The 20,978-nt window shown below is 42.1% G+C and overlaps 1 protein-coding gene across 11 annotated transcripts in view; it reads left to right on the top strand.

Annotated features, from left to right (window-relative positions):
- Positions 1 to 20,978, top strand: part of msi2b (musashi RNA-binding protein 2b) — a 340,308-nt gene that overhangs the window by 111,440 nt on the left and 207,890 nt on the right. The window lies entirely within an intron of this gene.

Genomic DNA, 20,978 nt, shown 5'->3' with positions numbered 1-20,978 from the left:
GTTGATGTGATACTAACTGTATTCAATCAAGCTAGTATGAATATCCATTGAAAGACAAAGGAGACCTCCAAACCTGCAAACATTTGGACGTAATTCAAGTGGATTCCTGGTTGTAAATGTGAAGACCAGCTCCTGTAGTGAACTCTGAAAGAGGAACACGCACAGTTCATTAGCCAGAGAGTTATATTCAGCCGTTTGTTGTTGTATGCTGCAGCACTTTCTGCACGCTGCTCTCATGGCCAATACCCCCAGCTGAGCGAGGCATATTTGTGCACCCTTTTACACAAGGACGTATGGACCGCACACACACACACACACACACATATGCAAACATACACACACATGCACAAACAGGCTTTGATACAGTGGCAGCATTTCACAGATAATTTCCTCCCACTGAGTGGAGATCCATTTCCCTCATGTCATATTCCACATCGCTCAAGGTCACCTTCAGCTGATACAGTTGCTGTAACATCAGCACTTGACCTTGAGTTTAAACAATTTCGCAGCGGATGGATTTTTCACGGCCACATAATGTGGCGTCTCCTGAAGGAGACAAAAGAGCTGTCCTAAAATAATAGAAACAGTTATTTTAAGCTCAGACGGCATGCATCAACCGACCCCCCACCCCCACTTCATAAAGGCCACTTAATTTTTTATTTTTTCTTTCTTCCCTCCCTCGACTGTGAGTGAACAAGGTGAAGAGCTTTGTTTGCTTCTGGATTTCTGCTGAAGATGCATGGAAGTCGTGGCAAATGGAGGCTTTTTTATTTGCAAAATAACAAATGTTCTGCACAACTTTGCAATCACCGCATCAGAGAAAGGGCTCTAAATGATTTTTCGACTTGATTGAATGACATAATTGACTTGATTATACAAAGCCTCCCTCCGCCCCTTGCCTCTTTGAGGAATCCTCAACTGCTTAGGAGGAAACAAACAAATCAGTCTGATTGAGCCAAATCTTGTGCATGTGTCGCCGTGCTTTTATAGCCTCCTTGTATATGCTTGGATGTGTTTGCAGTACTGCTCTTGCCTTGCATGAGTGTGTCTGCGATGAAGTGTATTTATGTGGGTGCATGATTAGTGGTGTGTGTGCTAGTGGTGGGGGGGGGGTCTGAGTGGAAAGGAAGTGAGTGCAGATGTAGTGGGCTGTGGCAGACTAGATAGAATGCTGGGGGGAAAAAAAGCATCATTTTCTGTTGTCTTTCTGCCGTACACATCCAAGGATTTATTAAATAACCTGCCTGTCAGTGCGTCCTGCCATAATCGCTACATATATACCAGAGCTCTTCCAAAGAAAGCAAAACCAATTAATTCAGCTTCCCCTCTGCAGAATATCTGTGGCAGTGTGTGTGTCAATCACAAGGCAGCGCGAGTCGCCGGCACGGTGGAGAGGCGGCTTGTCATTTATATTTCTGGCAAGTGTGTTTTGAAGCACTTATCAATCATCACACAACTGCAGCTTAAGGCTCAAGCAAATGTTCCTCCTCAGTGGGAACAAGCCAGTTCGCTGATATTATTTTCTGCATGTGTGTCTGTGTGTGCGTGTGTGTGTGGGGGGGGTCCGTGTGCGAGCGAGACCAATTAGCAGGATGCGGTCTAGAGAGATGACGGTGGTCGGGATGCAGTGGAGGGGAAACAGCTGGTGTGGCCACAATTGGGTCACAGGTTCCGTCTGCAGCCCCCCACCGCCCCTCGTCCCTCCCTTCTATCTCCATTCTGTCAGGCGGAGAGGTGGCATTTGTTATGGCGCGAGGGTGACAGCTCTCATGCACATCAGTCTCCCCCAGCCGTCACCATTAGGCCGGAGCACATGCCCACGCCTGGCACCACTTCAGAGGGAGCCGCTCCGCAGCCAGAGCCACTCTGCCGTCTCCTGGACTACAGTACATACAGACGCTGCTATCAAAAGTGATTGTGACCATTGTTTGAGTTGAGCGATGGTGTGTTTGACTGATTCTAGCGTGGGGCCGGTCGCCTGCCCCCGACCCACTTTGTTAGAGTTCTTCCTCTGATAAGCTGTAACACTGACTGAAAGAAATGCCCACGTTCAGCCGCTTACCTCGGTCCTTTTTCCCTCATTGGATTTTTTCGTCTTTTTCATTGAACAATTTACCGGGATACACATCTTATGGTATTTTTTTTGGAGTGCATTTGGAAAAGAGTTCCACATGAAGTTGAGCAACGCAGAATACGTCTTGCACCTGTAAAGGCTATTGTTGAAAGTGATTGTACCTCCATTGGAGCGGAACAGAAGTGCAGTTTGGTTTGACTGATTCTAATGCATCTGGGATGGATCCTATTACCTTCCTAATAGTAGCCACATCCTGCCTCTATTTTTGATTGCTTTGCAGTGTTCTTTAACCCTGCTAGCCCGATGAGAGGTTCTTATCAGAATTGCTTACTTTTTTTTATTCAAATGGAGGCTGCTGCTATTTCAGTCCTTGTCATAAGGTTGTCTTAATCATGTTGGTGTGGTGCAACACTATTGGTATTACTCACTTGAGATCCGAATGCTCTGCTAGGACATGACTCCACTGGTGAACAATTGGTTGCTAGTTCTTAAAAGATAAAAGGCTTTATTTTGCCTGTCTTGCAAATAGGGATATGAACGACTTGTGTTGCTGGGCATTCAATCTGCTTGAGAATGTGGATTTTATTTTATTGGGTTGTGATGAAGCTTGACACAGTTGAGGACCGCTGAGCTTTAGCTCTGTCGCTGCATGTTTGATGGAGATGCCAGAAATATTATCAGCCTCTTTGTGTATTTTTTTTTTTGTCAGCCTGTGTGAAATGATGAATCAAACACCTGTCATCTTAACACGCTGGACAAGTCTCTAGTGAAACTAATGCTTGATTAAAGAAGGAAGTTGGTGTGATGACACCTTTATAAATTTGGATCGGGTGCGATGGTAGATCCTTGCCCAGGCATGAGAAGCCTGTTAAAGGCATTATTAGCTCTGTTGGCAAATGCTTCCTCATTGGTTTATTGTAATCTCCTCACGGCGACCTTATTGGGCTTAGTCTGAACCGGTCATTGCTCCTGCTCTAATGTCCATCTCCTGATTTACTTTCATCTGTGTGGCCAACCCCCACAGTCATCTCTGTATGTCCATGTTCGTTTGCTTCACTGGTCTGCAGCCAGATGCTGGAGGTGGAGCTCAATGAAAGTAGGTAGGGCTTAACCAGTGAACTGCCACCAGGCTTAGGAGGGATAAAAGTAGAAGCGCAGGTCACTACTCAGTCAGTGGGCCATGGCCGAGTCTCCAGTCTTAGCAGGAGACAACTGTACTGTACAGTGTTGGACAGACCTTGGTTGTCCTCAGCCTTTAAGTTTGTATTCATGTAAAGTTGAAGAGTCAACTTGCTGTCCACTTTTCAGTAGTTTTGGTAATAACAAGAGCATTAATTTTAGCTTGTTGTTCAATCCAAATATTTTGGCTGTCAGAAGAAGTTTCACAGCCATGTATGACACATGCCATTACACATCACACATTACATTATTTCCCTTGGGATTAATAAAGACTTTTTGATTTTCTGATGCCAGGTCTGAATGAGGTGTTGTAATGCTCTTGCAAAAATGGAGAACCAAGTGTGTGGCATTAGCACTGGGGCTGCATCTAACAACTCTTTTCATGGGCGATCTGTCACAGACTGCCTTAACGATTACAAGGCTAGTCGGCATATGACAGTTGACAAACACGCCAACATACCTGATAGTGGGGTTGCACATAGTAATTAAAAACTTTTTTGGTGTTAAAATGTTGTTTTGACACTGTATATCTGAATTCTAATTGCTCAAAATGTGGTGTGAAAGCTACTGGTCCCATATGTTCAATGTTTTCGGTCACGATGGTGCCGTAGCCTCAGCCATTTCTCCCTGTACTGTGGATTATGCTGAGATGAGCCCGTTGGTGACCGCCGCAATTGTTTTCTCGCGGTCTCAACCCTGTGATGACGCGGCCAATATATGGATTTTTAAATCTAAGTAAACAACCTTCATGCCACCAAAATATTGAGCCTTGTCTAATCAAATCGATGAAATCACAGGCGTAATATTTACCTTAAATATGCAGTTTTTGTCCATGTATCCATGGCGGAACTTCAGACAAACAGCTGAAAAAGTTTTTAAGTCGGGCACGTGGAAATTACATTTCTATGAAATAGACAGCAGCAGCTTTCAGACCGGTGTGACAAAATATATTCCCCTTCTTAAATTTAGTGGGTGCATCTTATATTGCAGTGCTCTCTATAGTCCGGAAATTATGGTAATTTAATAGTCGAATACAGTCAACTAGTTGTCGGAGCCCTGGTCAGCACATTGATGGTGAGCAAAATGAAAACAATGTCACAGACGTTGGTGCATTTGCTCTAGTAATGACACATGAACTCCATATTGTAATCTGCTTTATTTATTCATGAATTTCTGGGTGAAAGACCAGAGAAGACGGGGCTATGACATCAATGTTTTCATAATGCATGTATGAAACTGGCATTTTGTTGTCTGCCCACACTGAGATCTGGTTTTAATAATGTGGTGTTCCCGTGACTGTAACTGGACGAAAAGTCTGTCCAACGGAGAACTTGTGTGGATATGTGTGGATAAGTCTTCAAGCTTGCTCTGAACTCACTGTCTTCTTGTCACTAGTGGAAGGCCCAACTTGCTTGCGAATCCCTGGTTTCTGAATCCAAATGTTGTTCATTGAATTTCAAGCCAATAAAAATGACTATATCAGTACGCTGTTTGTGTCCAGAGATTTCTGCTGCACATCGGGAAGGCAAGCACACTATAGGATAGGAACGTTCCTTCATCACTGTAAATGATTAATGCGGCCCTTGAAGGTGTAGTACTGAGAAACAGTCAGGAGCTAGATCAAAATGAGATTATGGGAAAGAACTACGCTATTTTCAAGCTCTTTCATTATCTACATTTTTCACTCCGGCAAGTTGGATGAGAGGAAGTATTGATGCTGTGTGAGCAGCAGAGAGAAGAGTCCCAGGCCGGAGCCAGAAATGTGTTCTGGGGCTTTTGGTAATCCAACACCACAGCTGACATTTAGTTGCCCTTACGTTTTGTAAATGGAAAAAAAAAGGACAACAATGTGTCCGTCCGCTAGGAATGTCTGAGTCACAGTGCTTTTCTGCTCTTATCAACGTCCTGGATTCTCAGGTATGTCGGGTATGAAAAGTAGCTTCTCCTGCACAAAGTAGTGAAATCTATTGTGAGAACAATGTTAACAAGCATGAGAATATTACTGAGAATGAGACGTTCAATTTACTGGATTGCTTATTGGAGAATGAGTGCACGGGAAATGGGTAAAAATTTCTCCTTTTTCACATTACAGTGTGTGACATTTTGACCTGCGTGTGGCTCATAAATCTTCGTTAGATGTTTTCTTATGAGTAAAAGATTTTCTTTTGGACGTACTCAACGTATTGACCACAGGAAATTTTTGGAAGAACCTTCACAAGCATGTGTGGGAGGTTTTTGCATCCATGCAAGAGGTTTTCCAAATAGCATTTTTCATGCTTTCATTCATTTGTGCTTGTTTTTTTTCATCTGTTTGATAATTGCCAGTACTCCTGAAGCAATCAATATTTTAAACGCATCAATGACAAAATTCCATCTACATAACAAGGAAAAGAATAAAACAAAATGCACAAAGAATCTTTGGTGGATGAACAGAATGCAGGCTCAAAGCAATACTGTCGCACTTTATACACAAAATGCCATCGGCTGCAACAACAAAAGTGGGCGATTAATGCAAAAAAATGCTCTTTGTGTGGGAAAGAGAACCTAATCAAAAGGCCACAGTCCTTCATCCCTCCTCGTCTGCAGATGCAGGTGCACATTTGCATGCCATTTACATGGCAGCTCGCAGTGACCAGCGCTACTCGGACGTGTCCATCATGGACTGACATTCTCTGATTGTTTCCCCCTCCTCGGCGGCCGGGCCAATCAGTGGAGGATATTGTGTGGTTCCAGTGATTAGAAGGAGTGATCAGAGCGGCAATGAAGGAGCATGTGGCTCGCAGTACAGATTTGGCCACAGGCTTCAATCTCATTGCAGTCACTTGTAGTTAGTGAGTGATACTGGCAGAGAGAAGGCCACAGCCATATAAATGAATTGGCTATGAATGAGGATATGGCCGTCATGCTGCAGGGACCCACCAGAGACAAAGGCTGCTTAGACAAACCGTTCCATATCCATCTTGACCTTTGTCTGCCCACTGGCCCAAGAACACTTCCTCTAGATTAGCTTTTAAAGGCTGACTGAAGGATGGACTGGCCAAGGCCACGTATTTCAGGAATGACTTTTACGGGTTGAGAACTGGAAAAGACACTCCTTAATGGTTTGCGGCCTTGATAATTACCTCAATGCCAATCATTTATTTTGCCGTGAGCAAGTTTGATTCTAGTTTTAAGTTTGTGATGTGTACAAACGGTGGCAAGGTGTACAATTTAGGAGTGAAAACTAACTACCCTCTTAGAACAGGACAAACAATAACAACAGCAAATTTGTTTCAAAGAACACAACACTACCAACATGCTGAAAGTACCCCGTAGGATGGGTAAGACCAATGTCAGCCTAAGTTGATAAACAGATGTACCCTGTATTCAGAGTCAAAGACTTTTGAAAACTAGAGAATGACAGAATGTTTATTTCAATCCTCTGATCAGGCTGTTAGCTAGGGGAGGGTCTGGGCACCCTGAGGACACCCTATACTACAAAACATGAAAGAAATGGACACCATCCAGCATTCAAGACAGGACACCCAGTTTTTCTCAGCCGGACGCTCCTAAATTAGTGCCCGTATAATGCCCTACTCCTAGTCTCACCCACACTGGTTTCCATGAATAGAGTGTTTCCGCCCCGTAATTTAGCTGAATATGACTGAAATTCGCAGATTCTCAACCCTTTTCCAGCTGTAGCTTGACTGCCATATTTGTTTACTAGTGTACTCTCACAGTTATTCACATCTCACGAGTCGTGACACGTGCGGCATGTAAGCATGCTGAGTTTGATGGGATGCCTGACGCTGATGAAGGAAACCACATATATGTTCCAAATTTCAAACAATCGTTCACAAAACTAACTCGTAGGTTTTTTAATCGGAAGACTATTTAGGTTTTTTTTTTTTTTTTTTTTTGCACAAAGTCAGAGAGGCTAGGTTGAGATGGTTTGAACTTGTGCAGAGGAGAGATAGCCAGTACATTGGTAGGAAGATGTTGAGGTTGGAACTGCCAGGCAGAAGGTGGAGAGGAAGGCCAAAGAGGAGATTTATGGATGTGTTGAAGGAGGACATGCGGTTTGTAGGCTTGAGAGAAGAGGAAGCAGAGGACAGGGTGAGATGGAGGAGGATGCAACCCATGAAAGGACCTAGATGAAGGTCAAGTGGAATACATGTACGAAATCTTATGACGATGCGTGGGAGTGCAAGTCATTTGGGAGACAAACTTAGACAATACTAAGTAGAGCTTGTAAAGCGACATCTGTCATTAAGTGAGACCATCCAAGGTTCCCGTACATGACAAGTCATCGGACTTTGGGACTTAAAAATCTGCTTTCCTTGGGGAAAAGAAAAGTAGTAAACTTGAACCATGGCAATCACCTTTGTCTTAAAAAGAGCCAGACAGTGGCGGAGGCTCACAGCCCAAACCTGTGGAGCAGAGGAGATTGACACTTTCTCTGTAGCTCTACAGTCTCATCTCCCAGCTGTCCTTCCTGAAATGACTCCCTCAGGGATGAGCCTGGATTGCCTTGATTGTGTTATCGGGGACTGATCGGGTCATTGAATGATGGAATTTTGAGCCCCTGTTCTGCTTAAGGAACGAAATGTTTAAAGAAGATTGACTGTGATTGGATCAGATCCAGCAGCTGCTCAAAGGGGTCAATCAGGTGATGGCGGGAGGCGGCAGTCTCCGGTGTGGTGTTGTCACAGGCAGGAGTGGGGGAGCTGGCGTGTGCCGGCGGTAGGTGTTGGTGCTGGTGGATGCTGGAGATGCCATTCAGCTGGAAAGTGGTTGAAAAATGTCATCAGAGGAAGTGTCATGAGTAATTTGCAGCAGTCTCACATCAGACGAGTGTGAAGGTAGAAGCTTCCACCTCCGCATCCTCAACCTCAGCTGTGCAAACTGCAATCTGCTCCGCCGGGAAGTCCAAGACTTTGATAGGGATCCGATCCTGTCAAGTTGTTCTCGTTATGTTTTTAAACGCTGCATGCTTATGGAAAATGTCATGGAGAGACGTAAAACTGACACAAGATATATTTAACAGTCTCCACAAGCTTGTTAGAATTAGCCACCAAATGTTGTTGAGAGACGCTGTCACATCATGTGAGATCATTCTTGGAACAGTTTTATTTTTCCCTTTTTTTTCTAAAAAAACTGACATTTTCAGATAAACTGCCATTGTATTCTGTCCCTCTGTGAGATAAAACTCAGTGACTCTTTTAAGAGAGAGTTGTGTGGCTTCACTCAACAAACACCATAGTCGGTATTTGTTATAGCTTAAAATACAACAGCTTTTTCAATGTACTGTATGACATTGGTCACTGTTTTTCTGTCCATTGTGTACTATTAATCATATAAACAACATACTCTTAAATCATGTTGCCACCTGGGAGCTTCGACTGACAATTGAACCGGAAGCTCAAAAGAGATCACAGTGCCACCCCTTGCCTGAGAGGGGACATTACCTAATACTTAGATATCTAAACCAAACTCAGCAGCTGAATAGAGCTATTGCCCCAGTTGGACTACTGTCTGCATGCAATTATGAACAATGACAAATCCTTCTAGAGAGTCTTGGATCCAGACAGTAAGCCACAAACACCCACATATTTCAATTGTCTGTCAGCTATTTTGCTAGGAGATAGACTGAGGTTACCAAGAAAACATGGCACACCTTCTGGTGCGACAATATAATATATGTTATAATATATTATTTTATTTCATCAACATTGTCCCACAGATGTTAGCTCCTATTTTAAATTTGACCCCCATTATTCACACAGAAATAAAATATTTCAGTGATAAAACGAATTGACTACCTCTGGTGCTTTACCCTAAGTGGAGTACAAGTATTTATCAAAGTGTACCAAACTGCTTTTGTAGCTGAACCATGCAGTACTGTACTGTACACGGACACAAAATGTTTTCATGTGCCTTACATCTTTAAAGATCTCCTAAAAGCTCTGAACCCAACCTCTGATAGGTCGTCGGATGACTCCGCACAGCTGAGGTATTTGAGTTGACATCATGCCGGATTTACCTGTAAATGCCATGACAACAGTGCGATGACAAAATAGTGAGATGAGGCAAACAGAAAAGTCAATATTCTGCTGCTCAATAGACAGAATAATGTTCTTTGCAACTGGAGCTGCACAGTGTTTTTTTCATAAAGGTTAGTAATAAAAGCATTGAAAAACAATCTTGCTGTCAGATCACAGTCTGGATCAACATGTGGAACGCAATGAGAGCTGTTTAACGTGCTGTCAAGGATTCCTGCTGAGAACCAGATATCGCGTCTTTGGGAGGGAAAAAAAAGATAGTTTTTGTTGAAGTATAGCAGGGGTTGTGCTTACTGGTTGGTGATATGTTTACAAGCCGTGCCTAATGTTGTTTTTCCTTCGCATCACTCTAAAATAGCATTTTAAAGCCTAACAATGATGAATAACACTGTAAAGTTAGACATTACGCTCCCACAGGTCTCCATAAAGATTGAAATTGCCGAGTGTAATAAGTTTGATCCACTGAAAGTCTATTTTATATGCTAATGTCTCACAGTCTTTCCTCTTGACTGGCGCACAGCTGTGAATAGCTTTTATATTTGCCAAAAATGCCTTATGCAATCAGTGACAAATACAACAATACACTTCATGTTTTTATTTCATCCATATTTTAATACTTTTCTAAAGAGACTGAAAAGGTACTGGAAAAGGCAGTCCTTTTAGCAGCCAATGCTAGCGTACAACCAAAAGAGGAGTAGAGTCGGTGATGGTGTCTGGTTTGCCCTGTGAATCAATCCTGTGTCAGATTGTAAGTGGAGAGACAGCTGCAGAAATAAACAAATGAATACATGTTGAAAAGCAATAATCCAAAATAAACAAATATAGGAAACAATATATAAATGCATTGAGATATAAATGTAAAAATGCATGAATAAATGTATAAAAATGTTCAATATTACAGTCATGACATGTTCATATGTAATGATTTATTATTTAATTTATTTGTATCCATGTATTAGATTATTCAGTCCTTTTTTTTCAGCACTTATGAAATCACTTATCATTTAATTTCTATTTATGTTTTTCTCTTTTTTGTTTGTCCTTCATAATCCATCCCGAGCTTTGACCAATGAGATCATTTCTTGTTGTCATACAGGACGTTTCCTTCTTTTGACACAATGTAATTATTTTATTACTAGGACTCAAGTAAAAATCACAACAAGCTATATGCAAGAATCGCCTGTGAGATTATATTCTCAAGATATGTTTGTATTTCTACTTGAGAAGGTAGTTCTATCACCGCAGCACATTCATCTTGTACTCACAACTAGATCTCCTCTAAGTGCAGAGGAATGATGTGAAGTAGCCCTTCTCCTGCCACCTACTGCAATGTGACCGAGTTCACATGCAGCTTTGACTCATGCCACAAGTGCCTCCCACACATCTCTTAGCCTTCTAGAAATCACTGTCTGAAAGTTCTTGCATGGAAATGTACACAATGTGCCGAGGTACAATGTGAAGGGCTAATGAACTCTCAAAGATTTCACTTGTCTGAAACACTTAAAAGCACTGAGTCTGTGTGTGTTCACTTTAAAAAAGAGTTTGCTCCCCGTTGTCCACTGTTTCATGTGCAGTCTAGACTTTTTTTTATTTGGAGTACAACTTCATTTCAGGTGATGTATTGATTTTATTTGATTTTTGATACTTGGATGCAGAGCTGCACAGTAATTCAACTTTTCATTTAAGTGATCACAATTTTGTTTTTTATTAATCATTATTTATTGATATTCATGGAACACAATAAAAATACTCTTGTTTTCCATGGCATCAAGAAAAACAATGATGACAGTGTTGATCCAAATAATGGTGATTATTATTTTTCATTATTTTCCTAACTTTTATATGACTGCTGTTCTCTCCATTTTGGTGACTTCAAAAAAATATATCTAAAGAATGAGGCAATGATAGACATAGATATCATGCCATAATTCTTAATCACAATCATGCTTCTGTCTTTGACGTGCCATCAGTCGAACAAAGAAGGTCGATGCATGAATATTAATCAGACGTCTCAATACGTGCTCGCGGGACAGCCGCAGTGATATGATCGTCACTGTTGAGATTACGTTTGAGTTATAAAGTGTCACATTTCAGGTTATTTACATGAGTGCAGTGCACTGCGGAGAGAGCAGATGTTGCAATTGTGTACTGGGACGGAATTGTTTGTGACACATTTATTACATCTAGTGAAAGTAGGCCACACAAAACCCAGCAATTAAAATGAAAAATTAAGTTTCAGCAAAAAGATGTAGATGCTCCAAGTCTGACTTGTTTTATTTCCCGCTCCTATATATAGTCATGTTCATAAACTTCTGCGCTATTCCCTGGCGCGCTGATATGTCGGCTGTTTGAACAAGAGCAGGAATGATGGCAAACCTGTGAGGATGTTTTAGGGCACAGAAACGCTGCGCTCTCTAAACTGCCATGCTAACATGCTGTTACTGACAACGTGCTGATGTAGACAAACAGTTTTATGAAGAAAACACACCAGCAGTGATTTCCATATTAAAGCTTGGGAGACATTTCAGTCTGGACCCGGGAAAAGTGCGAACCATCTGGTGGCTCTACAGAGAAAGTCAGCTTCCATGGGGATAGTGAATGTCTGTGCAAAGTTTGGACAATCTATCGAGCTGATGTCAGATATTTCACTGAATAATGGAACATTTGACCTTTTCGTGGCAACAGATACAAGAGCAGTGATAAAAGTCTTTAGTTGTGGAGATATTTCTGTCTGGAGCTAAAGTAGTGGTCCTACTGACATATGGGTTGTGAACTTTGCCAAGCTGGCAGTGCTGCTAAAATGGTGGCTGACAGGAAACTTTGAAAAATGGCTCGATAAACTCTGGGGTGTTTGGTAAGTTGAGCGGTTTACTGTCGACACCAACACTGTCTGTGTTGAGTAGAGCAGTATAGATGCGCCCATTACAGCATGATGGATCATCACACAGTCAGACACTATATTTTACATTATCAATATTCATTTTCTTGCCATTTTTATGTCTGATATTTTGCTTGATTGCTGTTTATTAATTATTCTCTAGATAGGCAATTAATTTAAAGCCAACAAAATCGTTCCTTTTCTTCCAAAAAAGGATAACATTGTCAATGGAACTGGGAGGTCTCTTGTGTAACCCCTGTGCTAATGGAGGGGATAGTAATTGTGCTGGATTTATAGGCCTTAAAACGTTTAACATCAGTGAAAGTTTAAAGCTCTTCCCTATGTGTGTCAACATCGCAGGTTACCTGGCAGTGTTGTAGTCAGGCCCAGCTAGCCAAGGCCCGAGACCCTCTTTTGTTTTGTCATTGTTCCATTGTGATGTACAGCAGGAGTATTAACATTACTCATCATGTCCAAACTGTAAAACCACATGCAGAGAGTGGTTGCGATCCGATTGAAATTCCACATGCAGAATGTGTAAAGGAAACTCATCTCTCAGCCTTTTGCCAGTTTCCAGCACCCGCTGTGCCAAGGGGAATGCAGGAGTAGTAGAAGCATTGTTGTTTACGACGCAAGTTGAGCCCTTTTTTCTGAGGTGTTTTAGTTTATTCATTCCTTGTACAACTGAGCAGTGGTTGACGTCAGTGGCCGGAGCTAGACTGTGTTCGCTCTGAAGAGAGAAGAGTGTAAATAACAAGCATATGTTGGCTGGAGCTGATCGCCAGATATTAGAGGTTGATGTCTGATATTATTAGTCTGAGATGTAATCTGCTCACCAATTCTCAGTCAAAGAAACGCGACCTGATGAACGCTACGCCTTCAAATGGGGTGAAATTGAGAATCATAGTCAATTTTTGATGGTCACAACCTGACTTCAATTCAATTAATTATGGTCTGTTTTTGGTGTTCAAAGTGGCAAATTTTGCAGGCAGTTAATGAATTGAATTATGGCACTGCCGGGTCAGTGTTTTTGAAAGGCGATTCACCTGTTGGGAAAGTGTTTAGAGCCGGCGAGGGAATGGGGGGAGCGAGAACGCATTCGATTTGCAACAAGATATTACAACTCTCCCCAAAATAGAAATAAAATACCGCAGAAAGAAATTATGGGCTGTTTCTTCCAAACTAATTTGTCATTGTGTGGAAAAATGACTGTGAAAGGGTGTTTCTCCGACTGCAGTCCAAATGTGTGTGTTTATCTCTGACATGGTGTATGATTTCAAAAGACAGGGAAGACTCCGCTGCATGCTGATAGACTGAGGATCTAACACAGTGGAGAGAGATTGTTTTCCTGCTCCCAAACAAAGCAAAGCCTAGTGATTTAAAAATAGAAGAAAATGAAAGGACCATTATCAGACACATGTACAGATTGATCATATTTGAACAGTCGCAGACAAAGCAGTTGAAGATCAGACGTACTGTATGAAAGGGTTGCCTTTGGCAAGTCTAGCTTTCGTTTCTGAAGCAACTAAATGCAACCTAATTGTAATAACCCCACTTGACCTAAGCAGTGACAAGGAAGGGGAGCTTCCGCAATGGTTTGAGCTCACACAGATGTGTCGTAAAGTGCAGCGTACAGGGCTGCAAAAAGAAGTGCGAGGATGTGATAAAGAACAGAGGGGAGCATTTTGTCTGCAACAAACTTTAGTCATCATGATGTTTCCCACAAATAACATGGCAAAAACCGCCGTGTTCACGTCCACCTCCATGATGTGTTATGTGTTATCCGTTTATTCCGATGTTCCCACTTTGTTTCAATACATTTGATCATGTGAGATTTAATCTTTAAAAAGAGATCATCGACATAGCGGCTGTAATTTAAGCCTTGGCGGAGAGCCAACCTAGTTTATATGTGACTGAAACCCTGGGTTAACATCTCATTTAATTTGAAGATGAATTCTTCCTTTAGAGGCCGGTTATAGACTTGCTCTCCCATGTATGCTCTCGTGACATCATCACATGCGTCACACTGAAATATGACACTGAAGCATACATCTCTTCAGGTATACAAACTTGAAATGAACCGCCTCAATATTGACTGATCTGACTGTTCAGATTTAAGATGGATGTAGATCCTCCTGTTTACACTTCCACATTTGATGTGTGCCTTCCGCTTTGGTGTTGGGATGAAATTTCTCACCTGTGAGATACATAAAGGATTTGCTGATCTTGTCTTAAATCTTTTATTTTTCATTTGATTGAAATCTTATTCCCATTCATTTGAGGCTAACAAAAACAAACATTTTCATTTTCAACATTGTCAGCTGTTGGGATTTGATGTTGCTACATTTAGACTGCTGTCAATCAAGTGTGAAAGCCGCGCAAACCCACACACCAATATATTCTCTCACAGTGAAACACTCATTTACTTTATAATGCAGACCTCAGACTTCCATATGGTCTGATCCATGTCCTTGCACTGACAAACACAAGTACAGAGCTTCTAACACTTTAGTTGTGACTAACATCTATCATATTTTTAAATCACTGTCTTGACTGGAATCTTCCCCAGCTGCATCTGTGTGTCAGGGTAATGTGGCTACAAATGATCAATAATCAATCAATAACTAATTCGCAATTATGAGTGTTGAAAACATAAACAACTCCATGCAGTTTCAGAAGGAACATCACGTGTGTGTTGATAGGGAGACACAGCTGATAATGGAACTGAGATTATAGTTATATGAACTGAAATGACAAAATGTCATTACCTTTACTGTCTTTTGTTCATGTTGTCAAGTCAATGTTAAGCCTTGTGTTTTATGTAACGTTTAAGATGCAACACAGGATTCTCAAAGAAGCTGATAGTAGCTGAAGTGACCAGGTTGTAAAATAATGTGCTAAACAGAAAAGGGAAAGAGCGTTTGTGCTGTTGGTAAATGAAATTAAAAAACCCTTCATGTAAAAAAAACAAAAAAAAAACAGCACTTACCAGACGTCTCCGTAATGCACTGAGGTGAATCAGTAATTACTGAAGACCGTTATTGGCGAAAACAATTTTGTTGCATAATGTGTTAAATGGAGGGTTGATGTTGTGTTCATAGCGATGCATCTTGTTCTTGTTTGGGCTCATTTTTATGATCGTTTGTCATCCGCTGGCAGGTAGATCCTCGTGTCTACATGGCAGGTCCTTTGTTCCGATCGTGGGGAGCGCGGCTGAGAGCTTCCATCTCGGCGAAGGAATAATGCAGGATGTTAGCCGACGTGTCGCGGAGTGATAACACAGCACTATCTCACTTTCCATGCCATGAATAATCTTAAGCTTATTTTCTGAAGTGCTACCATGGGGGCTGTAGTTGAATTGTCTAAAAGCTAAATAAGTCAGCTTGATTGAACTAATGGCACCAAGCCAAGAACTGGCACCAAGTCTCATCTGTCTGCCTAATCTTTCGGTCACGGATGCATTGATCAGGCTTGGAAACACACACGCGCGGGCTCGCCCAACGCACCAGCAGCCATATTTAAACCAAAGCCCCCTCTCAAGCCACTTCCTGATCCGAAAACTTTGAACCCAACATGTGGCCCATAAGTCCTATCCACAGGTAATTAGGTTTGATGGTTAGTTGAGCAGAAGCATGGATTTTCTCCCTCTGCCTGCCTCACCACCTGGAGAGTAGCCTCAGCTTGTTTTTTGAAGCCCTGCGCCGTCTCTTCCAGCTGAACACACATGGCTAAAGCCACCAAGGACCCTTTTTTAAAGATGAATTATCTGCCATTGTGAAATAATGCCGACCCAGAGGGTGTTTGGCAGCAGCGAAGAGAATTCAAATTTAGGATGGAGAGGAACAATTAACTTCCACATCTGAGTGACACTTACCACTGCTGCTTTCTCCATCCTGGTTTCATTCTACTGGTCCACTTCTTGTTGTGTATTTGTGGGGCATGGGAGTTCTGGCCTTCCACCTGAGATCCTCTGTGTTTGAAGTATAATCAGGGCCAAAATAAAGGGCCATTATTATGTTGTAAATATAATGCTCTGTTGTTTTACTACTACAACTATTACTACAACTACTTGATTTAACACAATGTTCTCAATGTCATTTTAATAACTAGATTATTTTCATGACCAGGATTTGTGATTCAAATTAACGATTTCTTTGTTTTTAGGTTCATTGAATACTTTTATAAATTGGTCAATAAGTACAGTAAAATAGTTATATTACGTTTAATGTAAACACCAACCATCGGCTCATTTAGGGGTCATTTGTATTTTATTATGGTTTTATGCATGGCATTTTAGTGTTTGGACTGTCATTTGTTGTCAGGCTGAAACCTTAGCTTGTCTTACCGCTGCAGCCTCCGTGCTGTTTGCGTTGTGTCTCTAACAACTGCCAGAATTCCACATAAAGAAGCTGTGTGTGAAGAGTTTCAGTGGATTACAAAGTCATTTATACGTAACGTGACCGCCACTGGAATAGAAAGGTGATGTCATTTGCCTTTAAGTGCTGCAGCGCACGTGCTCACTCTGTAAGAGGGTCTGTGTTAGTCACAAAAAAGTGGTCTACCTGGCAATGTGTTGGGGATTGATCTTGTGCTGTTTTTTCCCTTCTCAATTGGCAATATAGACTCTTTTGTTTACAACCGTAAACCGTGCGGAGCAATGCAACTGCAACACTTGCGTGCAGAAGCTTGCGCACACCAGAGGAAACATTGAGGCAGTGAGACGCAAGAAATGATCCTAGCTTCAAGACTTTTTTGTCACCGTGTGGTTGGTTCCATGTGCATGTCAGAAACTTTACAATAAGCTACCGCATAGCAACAAAGATTACACTTAGGAGTTCAATCCAAGGAGTTGATCTTCAATAGTGTGAACATCAGAAAACAAACTTTGCCGTCTCCATGAGGCTCAGATGAGAACATCAGTGTGAGTGTGCGCGCGGTGATTTCCATCCAATGTTGGGCAGTTATATCTCAATTATGTCCCTATTTTGCCTGAATGTTTTGCTTTTCTAAATTAAAATGGACGAAAAGAGAAAGATTTGCTTTATTGCTCATTTTCAACTGGTGGTGTTCCTCTTTTAATTAGGAATCATTTAACTGAATTGCCACATTGCCATCTGGTTGGAGGATAAAACACATGCAAAAGAGATGCAATTTTCCATTTATGCAAACGAGGTGAACTTGGCAGCGGAATAGAGTTTTCTCCACGTTGTCACCCGTCACGACACAAATCAAAGTTTGGAAATGAAGTGTGGCAGAATGGTGCGCTTCTTCCTCACTTTCCGTTGATTGTTGTGTTTTTAATATGACTAAAATACACATTTGGGGAATCGGGAACACCGCAAGAGATCTAGTGTTAATTGGTTCACACAGTCTCACTGACGGAACCCCCCCACCCCCCGCTCCGTACCTCTGGCCAACCGCCCAGCCATTGGCAGCTTGCACATGTGGTCGAACTATAAATCAGATTCAGAGTTTCCATTGAAGTGCCCGACTCTGGGGACCACACTGGCCTTTATTTTGACCTTGTGGACCTTTCTATAGTCTCCGTAAAGAGCAACAGACGGAAGGGAGATGCATAGTTCACTCTGAAATGAGTGTCTCTTACGTTTGATTAAAACGTCAACGCATGGCATTTTGGATAATATTTGGGAATCTGTGCCGCCACAGAGGTGATAGTTGAGATTTTTAAATTAGTGTCCGCGTCAGTACCAGCACTTCTAGCTGTCACCCTACCAACCAAGTGATATTATCCTGAACTAAGAAAGAAAGTTCAGCTGACCTTGTGATCTTGAACTCCAGCAAGAAGTCGGGTGAAGGCACAACATCTGCGTTACAACCTCTGAAGATTGGAAAATTTCTGAGTAGAAACTAAGTAGAAACTGCATATTTTTATTTGAATAACATTAAAAGTCTCCCTATGTTTTATTATTATTATTATTATTATTATTATTATTATCTTTTTATTTTTCATCCAATCTCACATACAATTTTCACTGTTCAGTTATTTAATCCTGACTGCAGATCACTGTTTTTTAAAGACATTTATTTATATGACTTTAGCATTAATAACATTCTTCCAATGTGAAATATAGATTTTGCTAGTTTCATGCTGTGATCTGCAGGTATCTTTGTCCATTCTGCATAACCCCTTGTTCACTAGCATTTTGGGGATTGCATGCTGCAACTCTCTTCTTCAATTCCCCCCAGAGATTTTCTATGAGTGATTATACTGGCCAAAGTCTTCCAGCCTTTCATCTGCAACCAGGTGGAATTGGAGGGATGCTTGGGACGGTGGTCTTGTTGGAATGTCACAAGTTTTGCCTTTGTCACCGACTGGATGACATACCCTCCAAAACCTTCATGGTAATTCATGCTACGTTGTCTGCGCTGGAGATTCTTGGAGGGAGCTAAACAACTCCTGCGCATGACTGAGCCCCTTTGCCAGACATGATGCTCCCCATGTTCATTCTTCTCAGACATATCGTTGATCCATAAAAGGTTCTGCTATCACAGCTCCTCAGCTGTCACCCAGGGATTTTTCTCCAAATTTTACTTCAAGTAGTGGACAGCAGTCACCAACAGCATCCTCTTTTTCTGTCGCGCCCAGGTATTTTCCACGGTGCCTTCAGCTTTAAACTTGCAAATTGTGTTTCTGATTGTGTCTCTTGTAAAGCTTTGATGGCTTTGCTGTCTTTTTTATACCACATCCTTGCTTATGAAGAGAAATTGCCTCCTCTAATGACTTCTTTGTCCATTCCCTGGACACCACGTTGCAAAGATGCCATTAACGGTCTTGAAGGAGCTGAGTATTGCAGTCCTTTTAAATCTGCTAAATTGTTGCTTGTTATGGTTCTCTTCACATCTACGGGTGTTTCCAGTCGCTGAGCTGATGAAAACCTCTTAAGAGTGGTCATCTTTTGGTTGATCATTTGTTTCCAGTTGTTGGTGTTTTACAAGTATTGATAACGACAACAACAATATGAATGTCATTGAAGTTGTCGCCCAATGAACTAAACACAGACAACTGCAGCAGCACTGTACCTGTACATAATGGCTGTCTCTCTGATGATGTTTCTTTCCATACATGATTTCCATGACTGTCGTGTACATAATAGACATGCTGAATAAGATCATGGCAAAAAATGGCTCAGGATTCAAGGTTGTGCAGTAAATATGACAGGCAATTATGGGCAATTATAAACAAGTGTCGTGACCACAGACCATGATATTAATTGACCACCACCGAGTTCCAGAGAAAGAGCTATCGTGCCGGATCGCTGGGCTGAGATTTGTCCATGCTCTACACAGCTGATGCTCTGAAGAGACGCTGTCAGGCCTCAAGCTCTTCCTTCCCGCCTCCTCCCCCTCGTGTCTCCTATCTCTTCCCTCCATCACACCTGATTGCATTTGACAAATGGGACTATTGGCTTCATATCATCAGGTGTCGGGGAGGCCGCCTAAGTCTATATCACTCTGCCCGAACAACACATCTGCTCAACATTTCTGGATGGATGGCACCGTGGCCTGGGCGAGGCTTGAGCCGTGCCAAGAGAGCGTCGTCTCCACTGGCGGAGAGGAGTCCTCACCCTGGAGTGTGTTGGACGAGGTTCCCCCTGTCAGCACCGATCATGAGGAAGAAGCGCAGACTGGCAGAGGTGGTTGACTTAACAACAATCAACATTCTGGAACTGTGGAAGAGCCACATTTGGACTTTAAAAAAATCATTTTTACTCTCACTGCCTGTTTGAGTCTGGCAGTTGTTGCAGTCATTTAATGACTGGAGAGCTGCTTAAGTACCAGATTTGTGACCCATATGTCCACCAGTCACTAACAAAGATGTGTTATAAAAAACTGCTATTCACTCTGTCTGGTGTGAAAAGTTACTGGTCATAATTATTTACATTCTCAAGTAATGTCCTATTGATGAGTGTCTTTTTTTATTTGACCGTTGTATCTTGTGAGGCGACATCAGCTTGTCGGTATGGAGACTCATCCCTGGAGCTCATTACTAAATCTCGTCTTTGAAAGTGACTTTGGGGGGATTTGGAGGAAAGTGAAAGAACACCAGCAAGCAACCTACCAGGGAGAAGCACTGAAGGACTGTCAGGAGCGCAGCGTCTCATCGGCAGGATCGCTCGAAGGGTCGGCATGGCAGTTACAGTCTAGTGTGGCAAGGTTAGGGCACCTCACGCTGACGCCTACCACATCTATAGGTGAATGTAGTGGGAGAAATTGCAGAAGGAATGGTGGGGGAAATGCAAAAGGGCTGCGGTGTGTGAAGTTCCTCCTGAGTGTCACGAGTGGAGCAGACGTTGCACTGCTGGGTGGTAATTGGAGCAATTCTTGGTAGAGGTGTCCGCAGTACTAGTTTGCCTTTAGGTTATCCACAGTTGTGCTCTAATTGGCACATTTCCTCGCTGCTCGTATACACACTTGAACTGAGGACTGTTGTTGATCGGCCAAACATCTGTTGCTTCAACTTTATTGAGGTTTATTGCTAATAATTTGTTTATTTGTCCGATGAAAACATTCTTGCATTTGTCTAATTGATGGGGGGAGGTTCTTTGACCATATGGTCAGTAGTTGACAGTGACAGACTGCCACATTAGTCACTGATGATAAGCAGTGGTTGGAGATCTGACCTGCAATTACATACAATCTCATCGTTCCAATGATACGTTTGGCAAATGTGCTTTCGCGGAGGTCACCGCAGCACGTAATGTCTTCTTAAAAGAGTTGGTAAGAAAACTCCATTTGTCAAAGAGTCTGTGTGAACGGGATCCAAACAAAAGACATTTATTCTTTG

The sequence above is a fragment of the Synchiropus splendidus genome, chromosome 17 (assembly GCF_027744825.2).
Source record: "Synchiropus splendidus isolate RoL2022-P1 chromosome 17, RoL_Sspl_1.0, whole genome shotgun sequence".
NCBI lineage: Eukaryota > Metazoa > Chordata > Actinopteri > Syngnathiformes > Callionymidae > Synchiropus > Synchiropus splendidus.
The sequence above is the reverse complement of the archived record's forward strand: the minus strand, read 5'-3'. Positions and strand labels throughout refer to the sequence as shown.